The sequence below is a fragment of the Sinocyclocheilus grahami genome, unplaced genomic scaffold, assembly GCF_001515645.1.
Source record: "Sinocyclocheilus grahami isolate Dianchi unplaced genomic scaffold, SAMN03320097.WGS_v1.1 scaffold1543.1, whole genome shotgun sequence".
Lineage (NCBI taxonomy): Eukaryota > Metazoa > Chordata > Actinopteri > Cypriniformes > Cyprinidae > Sinocyclocheilus > Sinocyclocheilus grahami.
In genome coordinates, this window is record NW_015506722.1 from 99655 (window position 1) to 119790 (window position 20136).

The window sequence follows — 20136 nt, forward strand, 5'->3', positions numbered from 1 at the left end:
ACATTTTTATGGTGTTAAAATGTTTTGAAAATTAAACAAAGCAACACAACAGTCTTTCATAATAAACATAATAGGCTGAGTGATGGGAGAATTTAAGTTCTACAAACAACCACTGTAGGTGACAAACCTTTGATTTATCAGCGATAAATTAAGAGAACCATTTTAACATGTTTAGTTTTATGCATTTGTACAGGGCAGGAAAAATAGTTGTCATCACTGAAATTCATCCAGTGCTCTCAGAAGAATTCAATCCAGCATGTTGCAAACAGCATCTCTCCTGTGTGTGTGTGTGTACTTTTCTTTTATAGTCTTTTATAGCCTTAGGGGTCTTTACTGTCTATAATAGAACTTCAACAGAACGACTACTGTTTAAAGTTGGCAAGTATCCTGTTTAAGGTTGGTTATAATATTTTCATTATCTAATAATCATAAATGAATAAGGATTAGGAGGGGAAAAAACATTAAACAAGCAAATAAGCATCTGATCTATTTTTTATTTTATTTTAATTATATAAAACAGAACAGGGAAATGACAACAACTTCAAGTGAGGGATAAGGCACAGAATCAATGATATTAGCAAAAAACATCATTAGCATTAGTTTATGCCGTTTTTGTGTGTGTGTGTGTGTGTGTGTGTTCATTGTTTTTATGACCGTTAAAAAGTGTTAGTAAGTAGTAAAAACAAAAAGTGTTAGTAAGTAGAAAAACAAAAAGAGAATCATAGAAATGGTAAAGCAATTTAAAACATTTTTAAATGCAAGGAATTTAACCCATCAATAAGAATTGATTGAAAAAGCTGAAGTAGCTGTAAAATCATTTAAACCCAACTCTAGCTGTAATATTGTAATTTCATGAACCGAAGCAGTGGGTGTGGCCTTTAAGTCATAAAGTCCTCTCCTAATTTTGATTCCTGCCCCACATCATCATAGTCTGTTATTAAAAAACAAAAGCAAATATATCATGTTAAATGTTTCAAACTGAGCCATTAAAAGCAGCAAATGCTAATCTAATAAAGATTAAAAAGGAGACAAAAACATACCCAACAGGCTTCTCTCATCTTCATTGCTGTTCTTCACATCATCATACTCCTCCTGATCTCCCTCTGATACACAAGTGAAATAAAACCTCACATTGTAATGTGTAACACGGCTTGTGTCATTGATCTCTTTCTCCTCGTGACTGTCTGAGACTATTAGATTAAACCTGATAAAGCCATGATGATTCATTGATGGTAGAAATGCATGTTCAGTTTATCACAGAAACAATCTGGTTCTGTGCGACTCACCCTTTATACTTTGAGAGTCCTGTCCATTAACGATGACATCATCATAATTCTCTGGTGTGTCCACTACATACAAAAAAAACATAACAAACGTTGCTTTATTTTTGGTTGTGAGAATTAGTTCTGTCCGCTAGTGATAACATCATCATAGCTCCCAGGTGTGTCTTTTACAAATTTAACATAACAGATTTAACAGAGACCATTACACTCAAAACAAACCTTATACAATATTTTCTTATTCTTATAATTTTTAATATATAGACTATATATAAGGAGATACAGAATAACTATAGTACAGAACTGCACCTGTCTCACGATCTGGATTCAGTCCATCAGTGATGACATCATCATAGTATTCCCTTGTGATTTCATTCACCCTCTCTTCAACATCAAAACAAAATAGTTTTAGAAAAAAAAATGCTCTTGCCGGCCATTGCCATTTTAATTAAGTAACATATGATACACCTGCAGCTCTGTGGTTTTCTGTCAGGAATTTTGTGGTTTAAAGCAGATGGTTTAACACAACTAGATGAATATCAGCTGTCTGACAGACTCTAATTAATTATATTAAATGAGATTCATGGCTCATCCCTCTGAATTAAGTGATTAGCCTGCTGATAATGACAAATCATACACTATAAAACTTACTCACCCCTCTGAGTGAAGTGATTGTGTCTGTGCTGAAGCTCCTCATAAACGGCCTCAGTCGTCGTCCTGTGTCTCCTCTCAGAGAGAGCTGTGAGTGTAGACAGACAAACCTGCTGTCAGTTCACAACACATGACTGATCACACACTGAATAAGACACAATATGACAGTCTCTGGATCTCTCCTACCTCTCCTCATCACTCTGTTCTGCTGAATCAGTATAAGCAGTGGCACTAAGAGCAGTAAGAGCACAACTCCCAGAACAATCACAAGCACTGGGGGGATGGAGAGAGAAGCTGCTGGAGGAGTTTGTGGAGGAGAGACTGATGTTGAGCGCACTGGAGGAGAAGCTGATGTTGTTGTGGCAGGAGTAGTGGTGGACATGGACAAATCTGTCAAAATAGACAGAAACACATTAACAATAAAGCAAATGATTGATTTAAACACAAATATTATTAGAACTGAGATTCTGACAGACCTACACAGTTGAGTATAACAATCTTCTTGCCCGCGCAAGTGTTGTTCAAGGAGAGTGGACAGTCCCACAGGTGAATCTCATTCCCTCTGCAGTCAACTTTGTTCAGCCACACAACACCTTCACCAGCACCAAAGACTGAATTCCCATCAGCCCTCAGTGCTGCTCCACAACCCAGCTGCCTGCAGACCACCTGAGCATCGCTGATGTCCCACTGATCATCACAGACTGAGCCCCACACAGCGTTATGATACACCTCCAGCCTTCCAGAGCACCGGCCCTCCCCTCCGCTCAGTCTGAGAGGAACATGATCTAACACACACACATCAACCAGCACTGACCAGCTTCAGCACAACATTTACAACAAAACACACTAAAACTGAACCAAGAGATCTGTGATCAGATTTAGGAAATTGCTCCATCCACCCTCCAAACTGCTTTTCCTTCATAGGGTCACAGGGATACTGGAGCTTATCTCAGCATCTCAGAGCACAAATGGGGAACACCCTGGACAGATGGCTAGTCCATCACAGGGTCAACATTCAGATACTCGCTCACACTTATGGGCTATTTATTTTTTCCCAGTTCACATATACAAACCCGATTCCAAAAAAGTTGGGACACTGTACAAATTGTGAATAAAAAAAGAATGCAATGATGTGGAAGTTTCAAATTTCAATATTTTATTCAGAATACAACATGGATGACACATCAAATGTTTAAACTGAGAAAATTTATAATTTTAAGGGAAAAATAAGTTGATTTTAAATTTCATGGCATCAACACATCTCAAAAAAGTTGGGACAAGGCCATGTTTACCACTGTGTGGCATCCCCTCTTCTTTTTATAACAGTCTGCATGTCTTTTGATTTTGGGGGAAATCTATGCAGACATCATACAGAAAGGCTGCCAGGCTGGAACGTGAACTGGGGAGTGGGGACCTTCCTGTTGTAAGGCTAAATGCTAATAATTTATTTTTAAATGCTCATATTTTAATAATTTGTTAAGCAAATACAGCCTTACATTTACAAAAATCTAGCAAATGTGTCAAAAAACTTACTTGAACACTGTCTCTGGTAAGGAGATGGTGAAGTAGAACATGACAGGTGGCTCTGAGGAGACTCATCACTTTCCTCCACTGAGATTACATGATAAAATGAAGAGAACTGAACATTAGAAAACATAATGTCTGTTAAATATATGTGCAATGCCACTTTCCATCACCTCAATTTAGTTTTTCAGAAATGTTAGTTTACTCACCACATTAGATTTAAAAATATTGTATTTAAAGAAATATGACTACTGAGACCATCTTACATCATTAAATTGCATCATTAAAATAATCTCACTTGAGCAGGTGATCTTGACCACTTCATCTTTATTACAGTAATTTTGTTCCCAGGGTAAAGATGGACACTGCCAAAAAGTGGAGTCATGTGGTCGACATATTACTTTATCCAGCCAGTTAGGAGCTGATTCCACTCTTGCTGTAGAAGAGGATTCAAAACCAGATCTTCCACAGTTCAGCTCTTGACAAATCAGACTCGCTGTGTCTCTGTCCATCTGGTTCCAGCACACATTTCCCCAGGATCCATTGTAGAAAACCTCCACATTCCCTTCACAGCCCTCAGTTAACCTGATCTCTTTAAACTCTAAATGGAACGGATGTGCATTTAAACAAATGGAATTCAGGTTGTGTGAAAATAAGTGGTTAATACAAGGGTTATGCATGCTGCAAGCAATAATAACATTTTAAATGTTACATCAGCCTAATAATATGTTATTTAAATATAGAATATTTTATGAAAAAACAACAAATACATCTATGGAAAACATTTTGACTAGTGTACCGTTTACCTGAGCACACGACTCCGACATCCTCCTTGTGCTGACAGTCATGTTTTCCCCAGCCTGGAGAAGAGCAGCTCCACAGGGACGTCTCATTCCCCTCACACTCCACCTCATCCAGCCATATGGGTCCAGAACCAGGACCAAACCAGGCTGGTACCTGCTGGTTACTGAGGGCCACTCCACACTGCAGCTGTCTGCACACCACATCGGCATCTTTAATATCCCAGGAGTCATCACACACTGTCCCCCATGAGCCGCTGTGAAAAACCTCCAGCCTCCCTGCACATTCTCCCCCAGAACCCACCAGCCTGATGGATCCACGACCTGATATTAAGAGAAAGAAAAACACATTATTCATCACTAACAACTGAAGAATCTGCCAAGATGTTGTTCTTCTCACCAAGGCAGATGATTGACAGCTGTTGTGTGGAGCTGCAGTTGAGAGTTTGTGGAGAGCTGCAGTTCCCCAGATGAGCTTCACTCCCAGAGCACTGGAAGCCCGTCACACACTCATGACTGTGTTCAGGACTGGATGAAGAGGAGCCGTAGAAGTTCAGCACAGAGCCACAGCCCAGCTGTCTGCAGACCACAGAGGATTCAGTGAGACTCCAAGAGTCCTGCAGAACTCTCCTCCAGACCTGATGGATGAAAACTTCCAGCTCCCCCTCACACTGTCTCTCTCCAGACAACCGCACCAGACCGTCATGAAGAGCCAGAGAAGAATCTGAGTGAAACATTAGACAAATTACTAAAATATTATCATAAAACTGTAATATTAAAGTAAATTCCGAAATAAATGAAAGAATTCACCAGAGCAGATGACTCCAACATCTCGTTTATGAGAACATTCAGCTCGACTCCATGAAGAGATTAAACATTCTGAGAGTTTTGTTTCATTCCCGTCACAATCAAACACATCAGCCCAGATTTCACCACTTCCCTCTCCAAACCAGTCTGATCCCACAACAGACACAGCAATCCCACAATTTAGCTGTCGACAGAGGACACTGGCAGCTCTCATATCCCAGCATGCATCACACACTGTGCCCCACTCTTTGAGGAACTGAAGCTCCACTCTTCCAGAACAAGAGTCTGAACCGTTTACCAGCCTGAGATCTGTGTAACCTGGACAAAACTGACATGTTACTTAAACAGAATTAATCCAAATCAATAGAAATTGTAATAGTATAAAGTAGTACTACAGAATAAACTACATGTTCTGCCTAGTGTGCTTTTACACGTTTCACTGTACATTTGCATGATGACAAAGAGAGAGAATTTCAATTTCTTAAATTAAACCAATATAATTCTAATCAATTAAATAAATAAAAAAACTCAGACATAATACTTGTTACTTTAAAACGATCTGATTACATAAATTGCATTATTTGTAATTTTACTTTCCAACACTGAGCATAAAAATTATTTTGTTGTATGTTCTATAGTTGTGGAAGTGGCACTCTCGAATCCCACAGGGATAAAAGGGTGAGTGACGACAGTGGAAGACGAGAGAGGACCAAGCATGGAACATGTTATTTTATTTACATTTATGTGTTTATACATTTGTACATGTATTACAGCAGTCTACCGTTTAATTTCATTTTGTAGCCAGTTCCAGCCTCAACACCACTTCTATATTTTTATCTTTAGCGCACTGGCACTTTTTCGTGTTTTTTACTTCTCACATGTTGCCGTTACACAGAGTCATAGTGTCAGTGTCTGGGAGATTAGAAATGACACTATGAGTGCTTCTCAAATGGAAGGCTGCATCCTGCGAAGGCTGCATATCTCAGCTGCCAAATCATCAAATGTCTTTTAAGGCCATCTCAATCCAAAGGATCCTTGGAAGGCAGCCTTCGTTTCACATCCTTCATTCAGCTTAATTTAAAGGATGCATGGGATGGATTCTTCACGACTTTCAGTCAACCACAATCCTTTGCACACATTCCAAATTCATGAAAATAAAGTGATGAAAAATCAGCTGTCACAGTTGCTGGTTGACAAGAACAGTCCTTCATAGATCGTCCCATTTAAAAATACTGTCCAAACTTCCCGGACTTCGAAGGATGTAGCCTTTGAAGTGCGAGTCCTTCGGAGGATGCAGCCTCAGTTTGAACACAGTTTATATAAAATCACACTACCCAGGAAGGGGCACCATGAATTACCACTCATCTCGACAAATCACCAGTGGTGGACGAAGTAGGCCTACTAAACAACTCAAATCAAAGTAGGCAAGGTTTACGGTTTACAGATTGCGAATTCCAGCATGAAGCTTCAGTTTAACATTGAAAGATAATAAGGTAAGATGGAAGTTGCAAATCATAGTCAACTGTTTTACTATAGAAATGTTAAATAACCGACAGCTACATCCAGTGACACAAATTACTCAACTTTTTTTTTTCCAAATATGGCTGTTTTGAGAGAGACAGTAGAGGGTTGCGTGCTTAAATCCCTTACGAAAATTAGATATGGTTCCCTTTCAATTCGTTCTCTTGACATTGCGGCTGATAGCCACTTGGGGAGGAAACTCCTTTTCTCTGAAATGCCGAAGGCTTATCGAATCCTGCTATTGCACCTGCAATAGCCAATGGTGTTCAGTCATCCAAGCAGTACATAGCTTGGCACTGAGCACCATTTATCTCAGAATCTTTCTCCTTTAAGCAGCTTTGCTGACTTTAAGAAGCCTCTTATCTCTCACTCTTGAACGTGCACTCTTCAGAGGACGATACCTAGATTGCCATACCCTTCAGCGTTCCAGTCAGTATAAGATCTGTAATATTTTATGGATAAACTGTCCACTCACTTCTTCACCTCCACGGCTGAGCTGCAGAAATGGAAGTCATGGCAGTTTAGGATAGAAAGTTTAGGTGATGGGCCTGTGACGTGTCTATTCTTGCATCCTCCTTGTTCAGCTAAACCTCCCATGTCTCCTTCAAAAAGGAAATATTCACTTCCTCTTTACCTGGGCAGCCCGCAAGCAGATGCAGTGCTGTCAGTGTTTGTCTACCCTTCAGTAAGTGAAGGCCTTGGGTAGCAAGCTTGGCAGGAAAATAGCCTTGTCGGTGACCGTGCTGTCTATGAGAGGAGGTTTACAGGGATTTACAGACCCTCATTTGCACAATTCAAGTAGCCCCCTAACTCAGAACAGCGGAATGCCATGTGCAGAGCACAGAGAAGTTCATCCACACAATATCAACAGCCCTTTGCCTCAGGGCAATGGCCAGTTGTGTACGGGGCATCGAAAAATGTCCTTATCAGCAGCTTCTTGCCTCAAAGCAAGGGCAAGCTGTGTGCAGAGCACAGAGAAGTCCAAGTCACTTACCATTCACACGATAGCAGCAGCCCCCTCAGAGCAACCGTCAGCCGTGTGCAGAGCTCAAGAACTTCCAGTCAGTCACTCACTCACACGATGTAAGCAGCCCCGGTCTCGTTCTCATTCCCTCCTCTCAGAAACCATGGTTACGTTGATTAAACAGAGACATTTTACTACAAATAAAACCAAAAACCAAACGATGGTAACCACAAATTAACCATAGTTTTGCCACACTAACCATAGTTTAACCATGGTATTTGTAGTAAAACGGTGGTTATACAAATGGAAGTCAATATGCCAAAAAACATAACTAAACGTTTACTATAGTAAAACCATGGTTAATTTGTGTAAGCGATTACAGTCTGTGCGTCTCTCTCTCTCTCAAACAATGAAGCTGTAAGTTTAGTTACTTCAAAAACAGCAATTATACCCCCTTTTTACTGAGAAATATAATTCAGCATCGAAGCAGTATCAAATAAAAGTCACAGGGCAGCAGTGACAAGTTACTCTGCTCCTGAATTTTTCTGCGTGTGCAGCACGATCAGTAACCTCTGTGTGCAAACAATGTGTGTTTACGTCCATTAAAGTATTTTATACAAATATATAGACGCATATATAATATATAGATTTATACACCAGTTATTTCTGGTCCTCGAATCTGATTGGCTGATAAGAGTGTGATATTAAGAGTCCAGCAGAACTCCAACAGCCGTTTCACCATTTGTATCACTCCGCTTGCCTAAGTTACAGTATTTCCCACAGCGAGTGTCATGGTGGACGCCCAAATGCACTAAAAATGTTTAAAATAATACTGTTTTGTGTCACGGAATGTAGTTTTAAGAGTTTTTTAGGTAAGAATGTAGTTGTTTGGACTTCAGAAATGCGGTTTGTTAATACAGATAATGTCTATTTGAAAATTTGCTTTAACATTTTCGGAGATGTGAGCTCCAGGACGTCAGTGGATGTTCAGCGCTCCTAAACCCCTGGAAAGCGCCTCACCTCGGCCAGATCTTCTGGAATTTACCGCTGGCTCTGATGTCTCTATATGGGTTAAACACGAGATATAATTCGTTTTGGGTAAATCTAATGGGCAGTCTTTGGTCTTATTATTCTATTATTGGTTCCAGAGTAAATAGTTTTGGCTGAAGTCAAAATCTCATCACGTTATACTTTATATAGCTAACTTCAATGCTGTATATCAGAGCGCTGTGTTTGTACTTTCGACTGAATTGCCAAGCAACTTTTATGATGGCTGTTGTTGTTGTTCATTAAATATTATTATTCAATAAATAATATTTTATTTAAATAATAGTAGCATTTAATAATAGTGTTTAGTATTGAGAAACGGCGTGTTCGGGATTTTAGTTACATTGTTCTGCCTTTAGATGGCGACAAGAGACTGCTTTTACAAGTCAAGACTTTTATATTGAAAAATAAACGCTGTTGTTAAAGGAAATAATTTTTACTTTCAACAACAGTTTGATGCAGCCAACAAATGCACGGAGCAATGCTGTCATTGGAAATTACCCTTAACAGATGAAAGGATATTAACGTTACGACAAAGACAACGCTTTTCTCAGTGGATATTCAAACTAATGCTTTATTGTGAATATGAGATTGATCTGAAGAATGAATGCTGTATCAGATGCAGGTAATCACACTTGCTCAGTCCATCTCTCTCATAATACTCCACTCCACATAATATTTTAATAGCTTTTAATACAGTAATACAATAAGCTTTTAATGAAGCAAGTTCCTTCGTTACTAGTTCTAAAGGGGTGTTTTCGAATAACAAAGGCTTGGGCTCAGCTGTTAAACTGTCAAACTGAGATTTGAATCCGTGGCAGAAAGAAGTAGTTCTGCACAAAATAGGGTTTTTAAAGACACTCCGTTGTTTTTCCTAATGTATTTACACACTCGTGCCATCAAACTGTTGTATAAACGCAATATCACACTCGTAGACGTGAGATACGGCTGTATATCGGCACGCTGTGATTACCTACGGCCAAATCACAGCTGTGCTAATATACAGCCATATCTCACATATCTCACATCAATGAGTGATATTGCTCATATATATACTGCAAATATATAGAAAATATGTATACTCAACCAGAACACATCACTCCGACATCACTGTCATGTGAACAGTTGTTTTTGCTTGAAGTCTGATGTGGGCAGAAATATATTTGAGACTCATTTCCTCTGCACTGAATCTCTTGTGTCCACATCTGAGCGTCTCCTTTGCCAAAAGCAGCTGCTCCCAGCACCTGTACAGGAGCCCCACAGTCCAGCTCTCTACACACAACCTCTGCATCCTGCTGGTCAAAGGCAGCATCACACACTGTGTGCCATGTGTTGCCTTGAATCACCTCTAATCTCCCAGAGCACAGGTGAGATCCATTAATAAGTCTGGAATGTTTATGGCCTGTTCAAACCACACAAAACAGATTTATGCAGAATGGCAAGTTTAAGAGTATATTCAATACTAACAAGATTGGAAAAAAAAAAAAAATTATGAAATTAAGCCAATTTGTAGTAAAAAAAAAAAAAAAAAAAAAAAAAACACACCATGCACATCTAATCAGGTTAGATTTTCAGTCCAAAACATTACATTCCATCATTCCCAGAGTTGGGAAGGTTACACTGAAAATGTAATGGGTTACAGATTACAAGTTACCCTATTTAAAATGAAATAGTAGTGTAACTTTTTACTTACTTTACTTTATTACAGTAATGTAACTGACTACTTTTGATAACTTTTTGATTACTTTTCAAAATTTTTAATGAATGTTTTCAATTTAATAATTTTCAAACATTTACACAATGCAGGATTGACCTTACAGTATGTGCTCAACACTGATTACTGTCAGACTTTCAAAATCCTTCATCATTTGAATTAAGATGATAATACTTGAACACATCCACCACAAAATCAGACTTTAGTACCGCCTTTTACTTTGAGATTGATCTGAAGTTCAGTACAGATTTAATCATAAGAAATAGTTTACTGATACTGTTTTTGAAACCAAATCTTCGCATAACTTCAGGAAACACTGCATCTAACAATGCTTTGGAAAAAAATCCAGTTAATTAAAAAAAATAAAATAAAAGCATATACATCAACCCAAATATGGTTATCTAATAAGCATGTGCCCTATTCTTTGTACTAAACTCCTGAAACATTGGTGTCTGTTTGTATATATGATATGACGATAGTTTTCTCAAAAGAAATTGTAAAATGCTCATGAAGTGACTCAGTTCTAGAGCCGTTCTAGAGATTATGTTTATGTGTTCATGTACTCATATTGAGGTGGCAGAGGCTAAAAACACCACAAGTGATACACACGCACACTTAAATGAAACCGCGTGCCTGTGCCATTAATTTCCACGATGTGCGGACTGAGAAAATATTTCACACTCATCCAGGCCATCCCATACACCCTAATGCATTCTAAAACACGGACAACCCTATTTTTTTGTATGGCCATCACAAAAAATCCTTAGCCTGGGGACATGCAAAATAATTAAAAGTTCTTTCCTGAACTGCACCTTCACTTCCTTTTTAATTTTCAGTCTCTTTATTTTGCCCTGATATCTCTGTCTCTCACATGACTTTAATACTCAAGATTTAACAAAACTATACTTTCTAAATTGCCTACATGTCAAAATTAGTACAATAATAACTACATCATTACAATAACTTTATAGAAAAATCATAATACTGAACATGAGTCATATTTGTCCCTTAAAAAAAATTAACCATGATTTTATTATAATAAAAGTACAGTAACCATGTTTTTTTGTTGTTGTTGTTGTTTTTTGCACATCACAGGACAGTGAACTGTCTGTCAGAAATCATAACACGTCAGCTGTCTTAACCGCGGCTTGTGTACTGCATCATCACTGTGTCTGTCACGCCACTCTGTTGCCCTTTCGGGCTTGAACTGATGGTAAAACTAGCGACATTATTAACTGTCTTGATATTTACTTTGAAAGCTTGAAGCTCGCGATTATGGTAAGGGGCATTACATTTCCGAAACGTGCTTGTGGTGTTCGGCCAATCACAATGCACTGGGTCAGCTGGCCAATCAGAGCAGACTGCGCTTGTCAAAGGAGGGGGCTTTGTTGAAAACGACGTGTTTGAGAGAGGCGGGGCATAGAGGACCTACAATAATGTACAGTATTTGAAAAATAATGTGTTTTTTGAACATTAAAGCGTGTCAACATATTCTGTTACACCAAATACACAAAATAATGATCTTTAAAATAGCATCATATGATCCCTTTAAGTAAAATATTTACATTCTCAACAGATTTAAAGTTTTAATTTGAATTGCAGCCACAGTTTTAAGAGTGAAGTGACTGTTTAGTGAATTTTCTCTGAAATGTATTGACGATCAGACTCATTCACCTGAACAAATGACTCCAGCAGCTGTACGACAGACAGATTTACGCCATCCTTCTGACCCACAGTTCTTCAGTGTGGACTCTGATCCAGTACACGTGACATACCCCATTCGTGTTGGTACCTGATTGGAACTTAATCTTTGTCCAAAATGAGCATCACCCAGAGCATCTACAGGTTCTCCACAGTCCAGCTCTCTACACACCACTGCAGCATCAGCCAAATCCCAACCAGCACCACACACTGTTACCCACTGACCTCTATGAAGAAGCTCCACTCTACCAGCACAGCGACTGTGACCACCAACCAACCTCACATTCACACGGTCTGTACATTGAGAATGAAGAGAATGACACAAAGAAATACTGAAGGACAGAGAGAGAAGATGGCAAAAAGACTAGAAAATGACAAAAAAGTGCATTTTAAAATGTATTTTACTTAAAAGAAATTCATTCCAACCTGAACACAGCAGTCCAACATCTTTATCATGAGAACAGTTGTGTTTGTGGGATGGTGATGTTGAACAGAGGTGAATCTGAGACTCATTTCCTCTGCACTGAATCTCTTGTGTCCACATCGGAGTGTCTCCTTTGCCAAAAGCAGCTGCTCCCAGCACCTGTACAGGAGCCCCACAGTCCAGCTCTCTACACACAACCTCTGCATCCTGCTGGTCAAAGGCAGCGTCACACACTGACATCCACGACTGATCATGAAGTATCTCTAACCTCCCAGAGCAGCGAGAACCTCCAACCAGCCTGACTTCTGAACAAAGGGCGGGGGCATTGGCGATGCTTTATAATGTGGTTCAGTTTGTTACCATTATGTTAATCATGATAATTAACAAAATTATTTTAAAACATTCATCGACCCAAGTTAATATTAATTAAGCATAATATTGTTCACTTTTAGATTAATCTTTTTCATCATAATACATTAATGTTCATTTAAACAAATCGACATGTTAAAAATGTATATGTACAAATTAACAATTACCTAGAATAATACACTGTTAAAGTATGATTCTTTCTTAGTTTGCATATTTTAGGCCAGTACATTATTTTTCTCATTAAATTTTTTTTTTATAAATAAATAAAAAATAAATGAAATACTGGCACATTTTTAACTAAATAATTCTTGTCTTTTTTGGTCAACCATTAAGCATTATTCATTCATGTTAAAAGAAAACCACATTTGCAATTTAATTTACAGCAGGTGGCTGATCACCGAGGACAGGTTTGAAGCAGTTTACCTGAACAGATTACTGCAGCATTTCCACTTTCTCTACAGTCATATCTAAACCCTCCTGCTGAGCCACAGTTCTTCAATGTAGACTCTGATCCTGTACACATGACAGTACTCATCCAGATTGGTCCTGATACTGGTCCAAAATGATTACCACCCAGAGCATCTACAGGTTCTCCACAGTCCAGCTCTCTACACACCACTGCAGCATCAGCCATATCCCAGTAATCACCACACACTGTTCCCCACTGACCTCTATGAAGAACCTCCACTCTACCAGCACAGTGACTGTTACCATTTACCAATCTCACATTCACACGATCTGAATATTGAACAGAGACAATGAGAGATAAAAAGACAGACGAATGAGAGAAAGAAATATTGAGAAAGGGCACAAACACGAGCAGATGTGAAAACATAATACATTTTTTATACATAATTCCAACCTGCACACATCAGTCCAACATCATTGTCATGTGAACAGTTGTTTTTATGTGATGGTGATGTTGGACAGAGATGAATCTGAGACTCATTTCCTCTGCACTGAATCTCTTGTGTCCACATCTGAGCGTCTCCTTTGTCAAAAGCAGCTGCTCCCAGCACCTGTACAGGAGCCCCACAGTCCAGCTCTCTACACACAACCTCTGCATCCTGCTGGTCAAAGACAGCATCACACACTGACATCCACGTCTGATCATGAAGTATCTCTAACCTCCCAGAGCAGCGAGAACCTCCAACCAATCGGACTCCTAAACAAAGAAAGAAAACAAAACATTGGTAACACTTTATAATAAGGTTCAAATTGTTAGCATCAATGCATTATGTAGCATGACCAACTTATGTACTGTACACCATTATTTTAAAACATTTATTGATCTAGGTAAATATTAAATATACTTAATAAATCAAAGTTAAATATGCTGATACATTTTAATTCAGACTTGTTCATCATAATGTGTTAATATTAATTTATACAAACTGATATGTTTCAAATGTTTATGTATGCTGTAAAAATTACTTTGAAGTAGTAACCAAAAATATTACTGGAGAATGTTTTACAAGAAAACACCATTTCAGTTTTTCTCCCTCAAAATATCATGTGTGACTCTAATATTGTATTCAATAAGATTCTTGTGGTGCATGTCAAATTTACCCTAATTGGTTTCACACACTGAGTGAGAAGCATTTTAACATAAATACCTCTCCCAAATTACAACAAAAACAAACATGAGAACATCTGGTTTTTAAAACAATATTTAACAAATACTTAAAAAAAAATTCTTTATTATAAAAAAGAGAAAAAAATATATATATATTATTTAAAATATATTTAAAATATTTGCATGGTGCTAGCAACACCAAGATCATGGGTTTGATTTCTAGCAAGATTACAATGCAGTGTTAATTTTTTCATATAGTCCGCTAAATACAAATGCAAATAGGCTACTCTCAGAGGGAAGTTGACAACCTGACATAAAATATGTAATTTACTTAGATTAATAACTGTTGTAAAAGTACGTTTCTTTGTTAGTTCATGAAGCTGAATGTTAATAAATTTAACCTCATTGTAATGTGATAGCCTATCATATAATACATGTATACATGTCTGCTTATTTTAGACATGGACATTATTTCTCGTAAAAAAATAAAAATAAATAAATACTGGTACACTTGCTTGCAATATAAATAATGTCACCAATAAGCACCATTTATTAATGTTAAAAGAAGCCAATTTAAAAATTTTACCTGAGCAGATCAGTCCAGCATCTCCAGCAGGACCACAGTCATTTTTAAACCCTCCTTCTGCCGCACAGTTCTTTAGTGCCGACTCTGATCCAGTACACGGGACAGATCTCATCCAGATTTTTCCAGATCCTGATCCAAAGTGAGCACCACGCAGAACATCCACAGGTTCTCCACAGTCCAGCTCTCTACACACCACTGCAGCATCAGCCATATCCCATGACTCCCCACACACTCTTCCCCACTGGCCTTTATGATGAAGCTCCACTCTACCAGCACAGCGACTGTGACCACCAACCAACCTCACATTCACACTGTCTGTTTATTGAACAGAAAGAAAGAGATATTAAAAAGAAAAATCAAGACATAATTATTAGACAATGAGGAAAAACACTTGCAGTATTGCACTTTCCGCTAATATTAACACCCTTGGTAAGTAAAACGGTCTGTGAAAAATGTATTAATTTAGTCCTTCGTTTAAAACATTATCAAATCTAACATTCAACTTAAGTAAAATTGACAAATAAAATAAAATAAAACAATTAAATGAAAAAGTGAAATTGACGTTATGTGTGGCGTAATGTGTGGCGTTATGGTAACCCATACTTGGAATTTGTCCTCTGTGTTTAACCGATCCAGGTGCACACACACAGCAGTGAGTAGAATGTAGTATTAGTAGTAAAGGGGCAAAAAAAAGGGATCAACTGAGATGTTAACAATTGGCTTGAAAGAGGACGTATATATTGGCCTCACACACAGCAAGAGGGATGATTTGTGACTAAAAAAATCTCCTAAAATTGCAGCTGGGGAATTGCAATGTTTCTCTAAAAGTCTCTAAAACTATGATCAGACTTGACCTACATGCCCACGACCTGTTTTGGAGTCCAAAAAAAAAGAAGAAAAAAAAGACTGATTGACTGATTACAGTTTGCCATATGGACTTTCAGTGGGACTGTTTTTTTTTTCTTTCTTTTACTTATGATAATTAAATATAACAGGTGGGTTTATTGTACAGTTTAAACTGGGATGTGTTTAAATCTAACAGGAAATTCAAATGATGAGGATAGATGGATAGATAGATTATCCACTAAGCACAAAATTAAAGTTTTGACTTAGCTACTCCAGTCCTGTGACCCAACCCTGCTGTGGAATAAGCTGAGAGATTCCACATGCACGGACCTCTGTATCTGACTTTGCACAAAGTATTAAATAAAATGTGCACAAACATATTTGAGTTTGTCTTTCAAATATTTTAAGGTTTTTACATTTTTTGTGACTATTTTGATGGAAAAACCAAGAGAAAAGAGCAAAGAAATTTTTCCATTGCATGTTTTGTTCATATTTACCAAGGATACCAATAATAACGAAGAACACTGTAGATCTTACAGTATATATTCACTTTCAGAAGATAGTTAGTAGATAGTTTTAACCTGCACACACTAGTCCAACACTGTTTTCATTGGAACAGTTGTTTTTATGTAATGGTGATGTTGGACAGAGGTGAATCCGAGACTCATCTCCTCTGCACTGAATCTCTTGTGTCCACATCTGAGCGTCTCCTTTGCCAAAAGCAGCTGCTCCCAGCACCTGTACAGGAGCCCCACAGTCCAGCTCTCTACACACAACCTCTGCATCCTGCTGGTCAAAGGCAGCGTCACACACTGACATCCACGTCTTGATCATGAAGTATCTCTAACCTCCCAGAGCAGCGAGAACCTCCAACCAGCCTGACTTCTAAATAAGACAACAAAATAATTTAAATAGTTTTTAATACAAATAACATCAACAACAATAATAGATTTACAGATTTTTTTTTTTTTTACTCTGAAGCAACTTTATAGCTATTGCGCTATTAGATGTTTCTACAACCCCAATTCCAGAAAAGCTGGGACATTTTGTAAAATGCAATAAAATCAAGAATCTATGATTTTTTCTTTCTCTTTAACTCTTATTTAATTGACAAAAGTACAAAGAAAAGATTTCCAAAGTTTTCACAGACCAACATAAATGTATTTTGTAAATATGAACAAATTTTAAATTTGGATGGCTGCAACACACTCCAAAAAAGTTGGGAAAGAGGCATGTTTAACACTGTGTCACATCAACCTTCCTTTTAATTACAATGTTTCATTGTTTGGGAATTGAGGATACTAATTGTTTGTACTGGTCATACAATTTCTATTGGAGACATCCACTCTGTCTCTATGAAACCATGGTATTGTAGCACATGCAGAATGAGAGCTGGCATTGTCTTAATCTAATAACCATGGATGTCCCATGAAAGACATCTTGATGGAAGTATATATCTCTGTACAATCCCAATATATGCCTCCATGTCCATAGTACCTTTACACATATGCCAGTCACCCATGCTGTTTGCTCTGCTCCACCCCCATACCATGACAGACGTTTACTTTTGCTTCTGTTGCTAATGAAAGTCTGGATGGTCCCTTTGGACTTTGGGACTGAGAACTCAAAATCCATTTTCTCCAGAAACAAGTTGAAGTGAACTCATCTGAGTACAGCACACATTTTCACTGTCTTTTTGACTATCTGAGATGAGCTCTGGCCCAGAGAACCCGGCAGCATCGCTGCAAGCTTTGCTTGCAAAGACTGAGATTTGTCAATTAAATAAAAGTTAAAGAGAATTAACAAAATCACAGATTCTTGATTTTATTGCATTTTACAAAACGTCCCAACTTCTCTAGAATTGGGGTTGTAGAAGGTACAGATATTTCTTTTCTATATACACTACCGGTCAAAAGTTTGGGATCAGAATAATTTTTTATGTTTTTTACAGGAGTTTCTTATGCTCATCAAGGCTGCATTTATTTGATAAAAAATACAGGAAAAAAATTCATATTGTGAAATATTATGATGTAAAATAATGTTTTTCTATTTTAATATACATTAAAATCTCATTTATTCCTGTGATGCAAAGCTGAATTGATCCTTCAGAAATCATTCTAATATGCTGATTTATTATCAGAGCTGGAAACTGTTGTGCTGCTTAATATTTGTTTGGAGCCTGTGATGCTTTTTTTCAGGATTCTTTGATGAATAAAAAGTTAAAAAGAAGAGCATTTATTTAAAATAGAAATCTTGTCTAACCATATACACTATTGTTCAAAAGTTTGGGGTCAGTAAATTTTTTTTTCTTTTTTTTAAAGAAATTAAAACTTTTATTCAGCAACGATGTTAAATTGTTAAGAAGTGATAGCAAAGATTTATATTGTCAAAAAAGGTTTATATTTTGAATACATGCTGTCCTTTTTTTTTTTTTTTATTCATCAAATAATCCTGAAAAAAGTATAGCAGTTTCCCCCAAAAAAATATTTGGCAGCACAACTGTTGCCAACATTAATAATTCAGCATATTAGAATGATTTCTGAAGATCATGTGACACTTTATACTGGAGTAATGGCTGATGGAAATTCAGCTTTGCATCACAGAAATAAATTATAATTTAAAGGATATTAAAACAGAAACCCTTATTTTATATTGTAATAACATTTTGCAAGATTACTGTTTTTTTCTTCTGTATTTTCTATCAAATAAATGCAGCCTTGATGAGCATAGGAGACTTATTTAAAAAAAACAGTCTTACTGATCCCAAACTTTTGACCGGTAGTGTATGTTCGAACTATAGATTTGATCCGTTTTATGTTTGTATTTGGTTCGATTACATAGATCGATTACAAAACTATACAGGTATCCAAGGGCAGGCTTTAAGATGGTTTAGATCCTACCTGTCTGATCGCTACCACATTGTTCATTTAAATGGGGAGTCATCTCAATTATCACCAGTAAAATATGGAGTGCCACAAGGATCTGTCCTAGGTCCTCTGCTATTTTCGATGTTCAGTATGTACAGCACTTTGGTCAGCCTTGTTTGGTTATTATAAATCTGCTTAAGAAATCAATTTAATTTGAATATGGAACAGCTCACCTGAGCAGATGACTCCAGGGTCTTTGCTATGATCACAGCCATAAACATGCCATGGTGATGATCCACACTTCTTTAATGTAGCTTCCGATCCCCTACAAAGGTCAAAACTCATCCAGATTGGTCCTGATCCTGGTCCAAAATGAGCGTTATACAGAGCATCCACAGGTTCTCCACAGTCCAGCTCTCTACACACCACTGCAGCATCAGCCATATCCCAGCTATCATCACACACTGTTCCCCACTGACCTCTATGAAGAACCTCCACTCTACCAGCACAGCGACTGTGACCATCAACCAACCTCACATTCACATCTATTTGTTCAACAGATAATTAACAGACCAACATCCGAAAAAAGGATCAGGAGGACAGAGAAAGAAAAAAAAAGAGAAAGAAAATAACAGCTCTAATAAATACACAAAATATAGACAATATATGGCAGTTAGACACCATTAAGCTGCAGTGAAATATTGCATATACATGTGAGAGATGTGATAATTTTCCTCTGACTTACCGGCGTTGATCAGTTTTATCAGAAAGATCAGCATTAGACCGCTCTCCATCATCTTCTCCTGCTCGACCCACTATTTCATCAACACAGCACAAGTTTCTCGTCTGCTCCCTCAAACACACTGAAGAAACTGGTTCCTGTCAGCCCCCTAAAGAAAGAGAACAAGCCCCAAAACTTTCCAATCAAGTTCATCATTACCTTATTAGACAGAACAGAGGAAACCAACAAAGAGCTTGAGTGACAAATCAGAGGAGGCATTTTAAATTTTTCACCATATACAGTATGTCAAAAGGACATCAGTGCTGAAAAGGACTCCTCCTCTTCCACCACTAAGTAGAGCCTCTTCAGTGAGGATGCACACACACTCCTGCCAAAGGAAAAAAATAGTAGCACATCATACAGGAGACTTGAAAGATTGCAGAGAGGAAGCACTCCAGGATATTTACAGCATCAACACCTGCTGAGATACAGAGACTGATAACTGCTCACTTGAGACCTATTACCATATGATTTCCGCTTACAACAAATACAATAAGATTCTTTACTAATTTTTGACACCCAGCAAAACAGTTCTACAGCATAACGTGAAAACAGGTAATTATTCTGTCTTCAAATTATATCTCTATAGAGTGGTCTATTTCACTATAGTGTTGACTGCAATCATTAACCTAAACCATTCAATCATGTTAACCAAACAATTAATAAAATAATAATTAC

General features: G+C 37.7%; 1 pseudogene; it reads right to left on the reverse strand.

Annotated features, from left to right (window-relative positions):
• Positions 1 to 857: 857 nt before the first annotated feature.
• LOC107571046 (scavenger receptor cysteine-rich type 1 protein M130-like) lies at positions 858 to 19677 on the reverse strand (annotated as a pseudogene).
• Between the last annotated feature and the right edge of the window lie 459 nt (positions 19678 to 20136).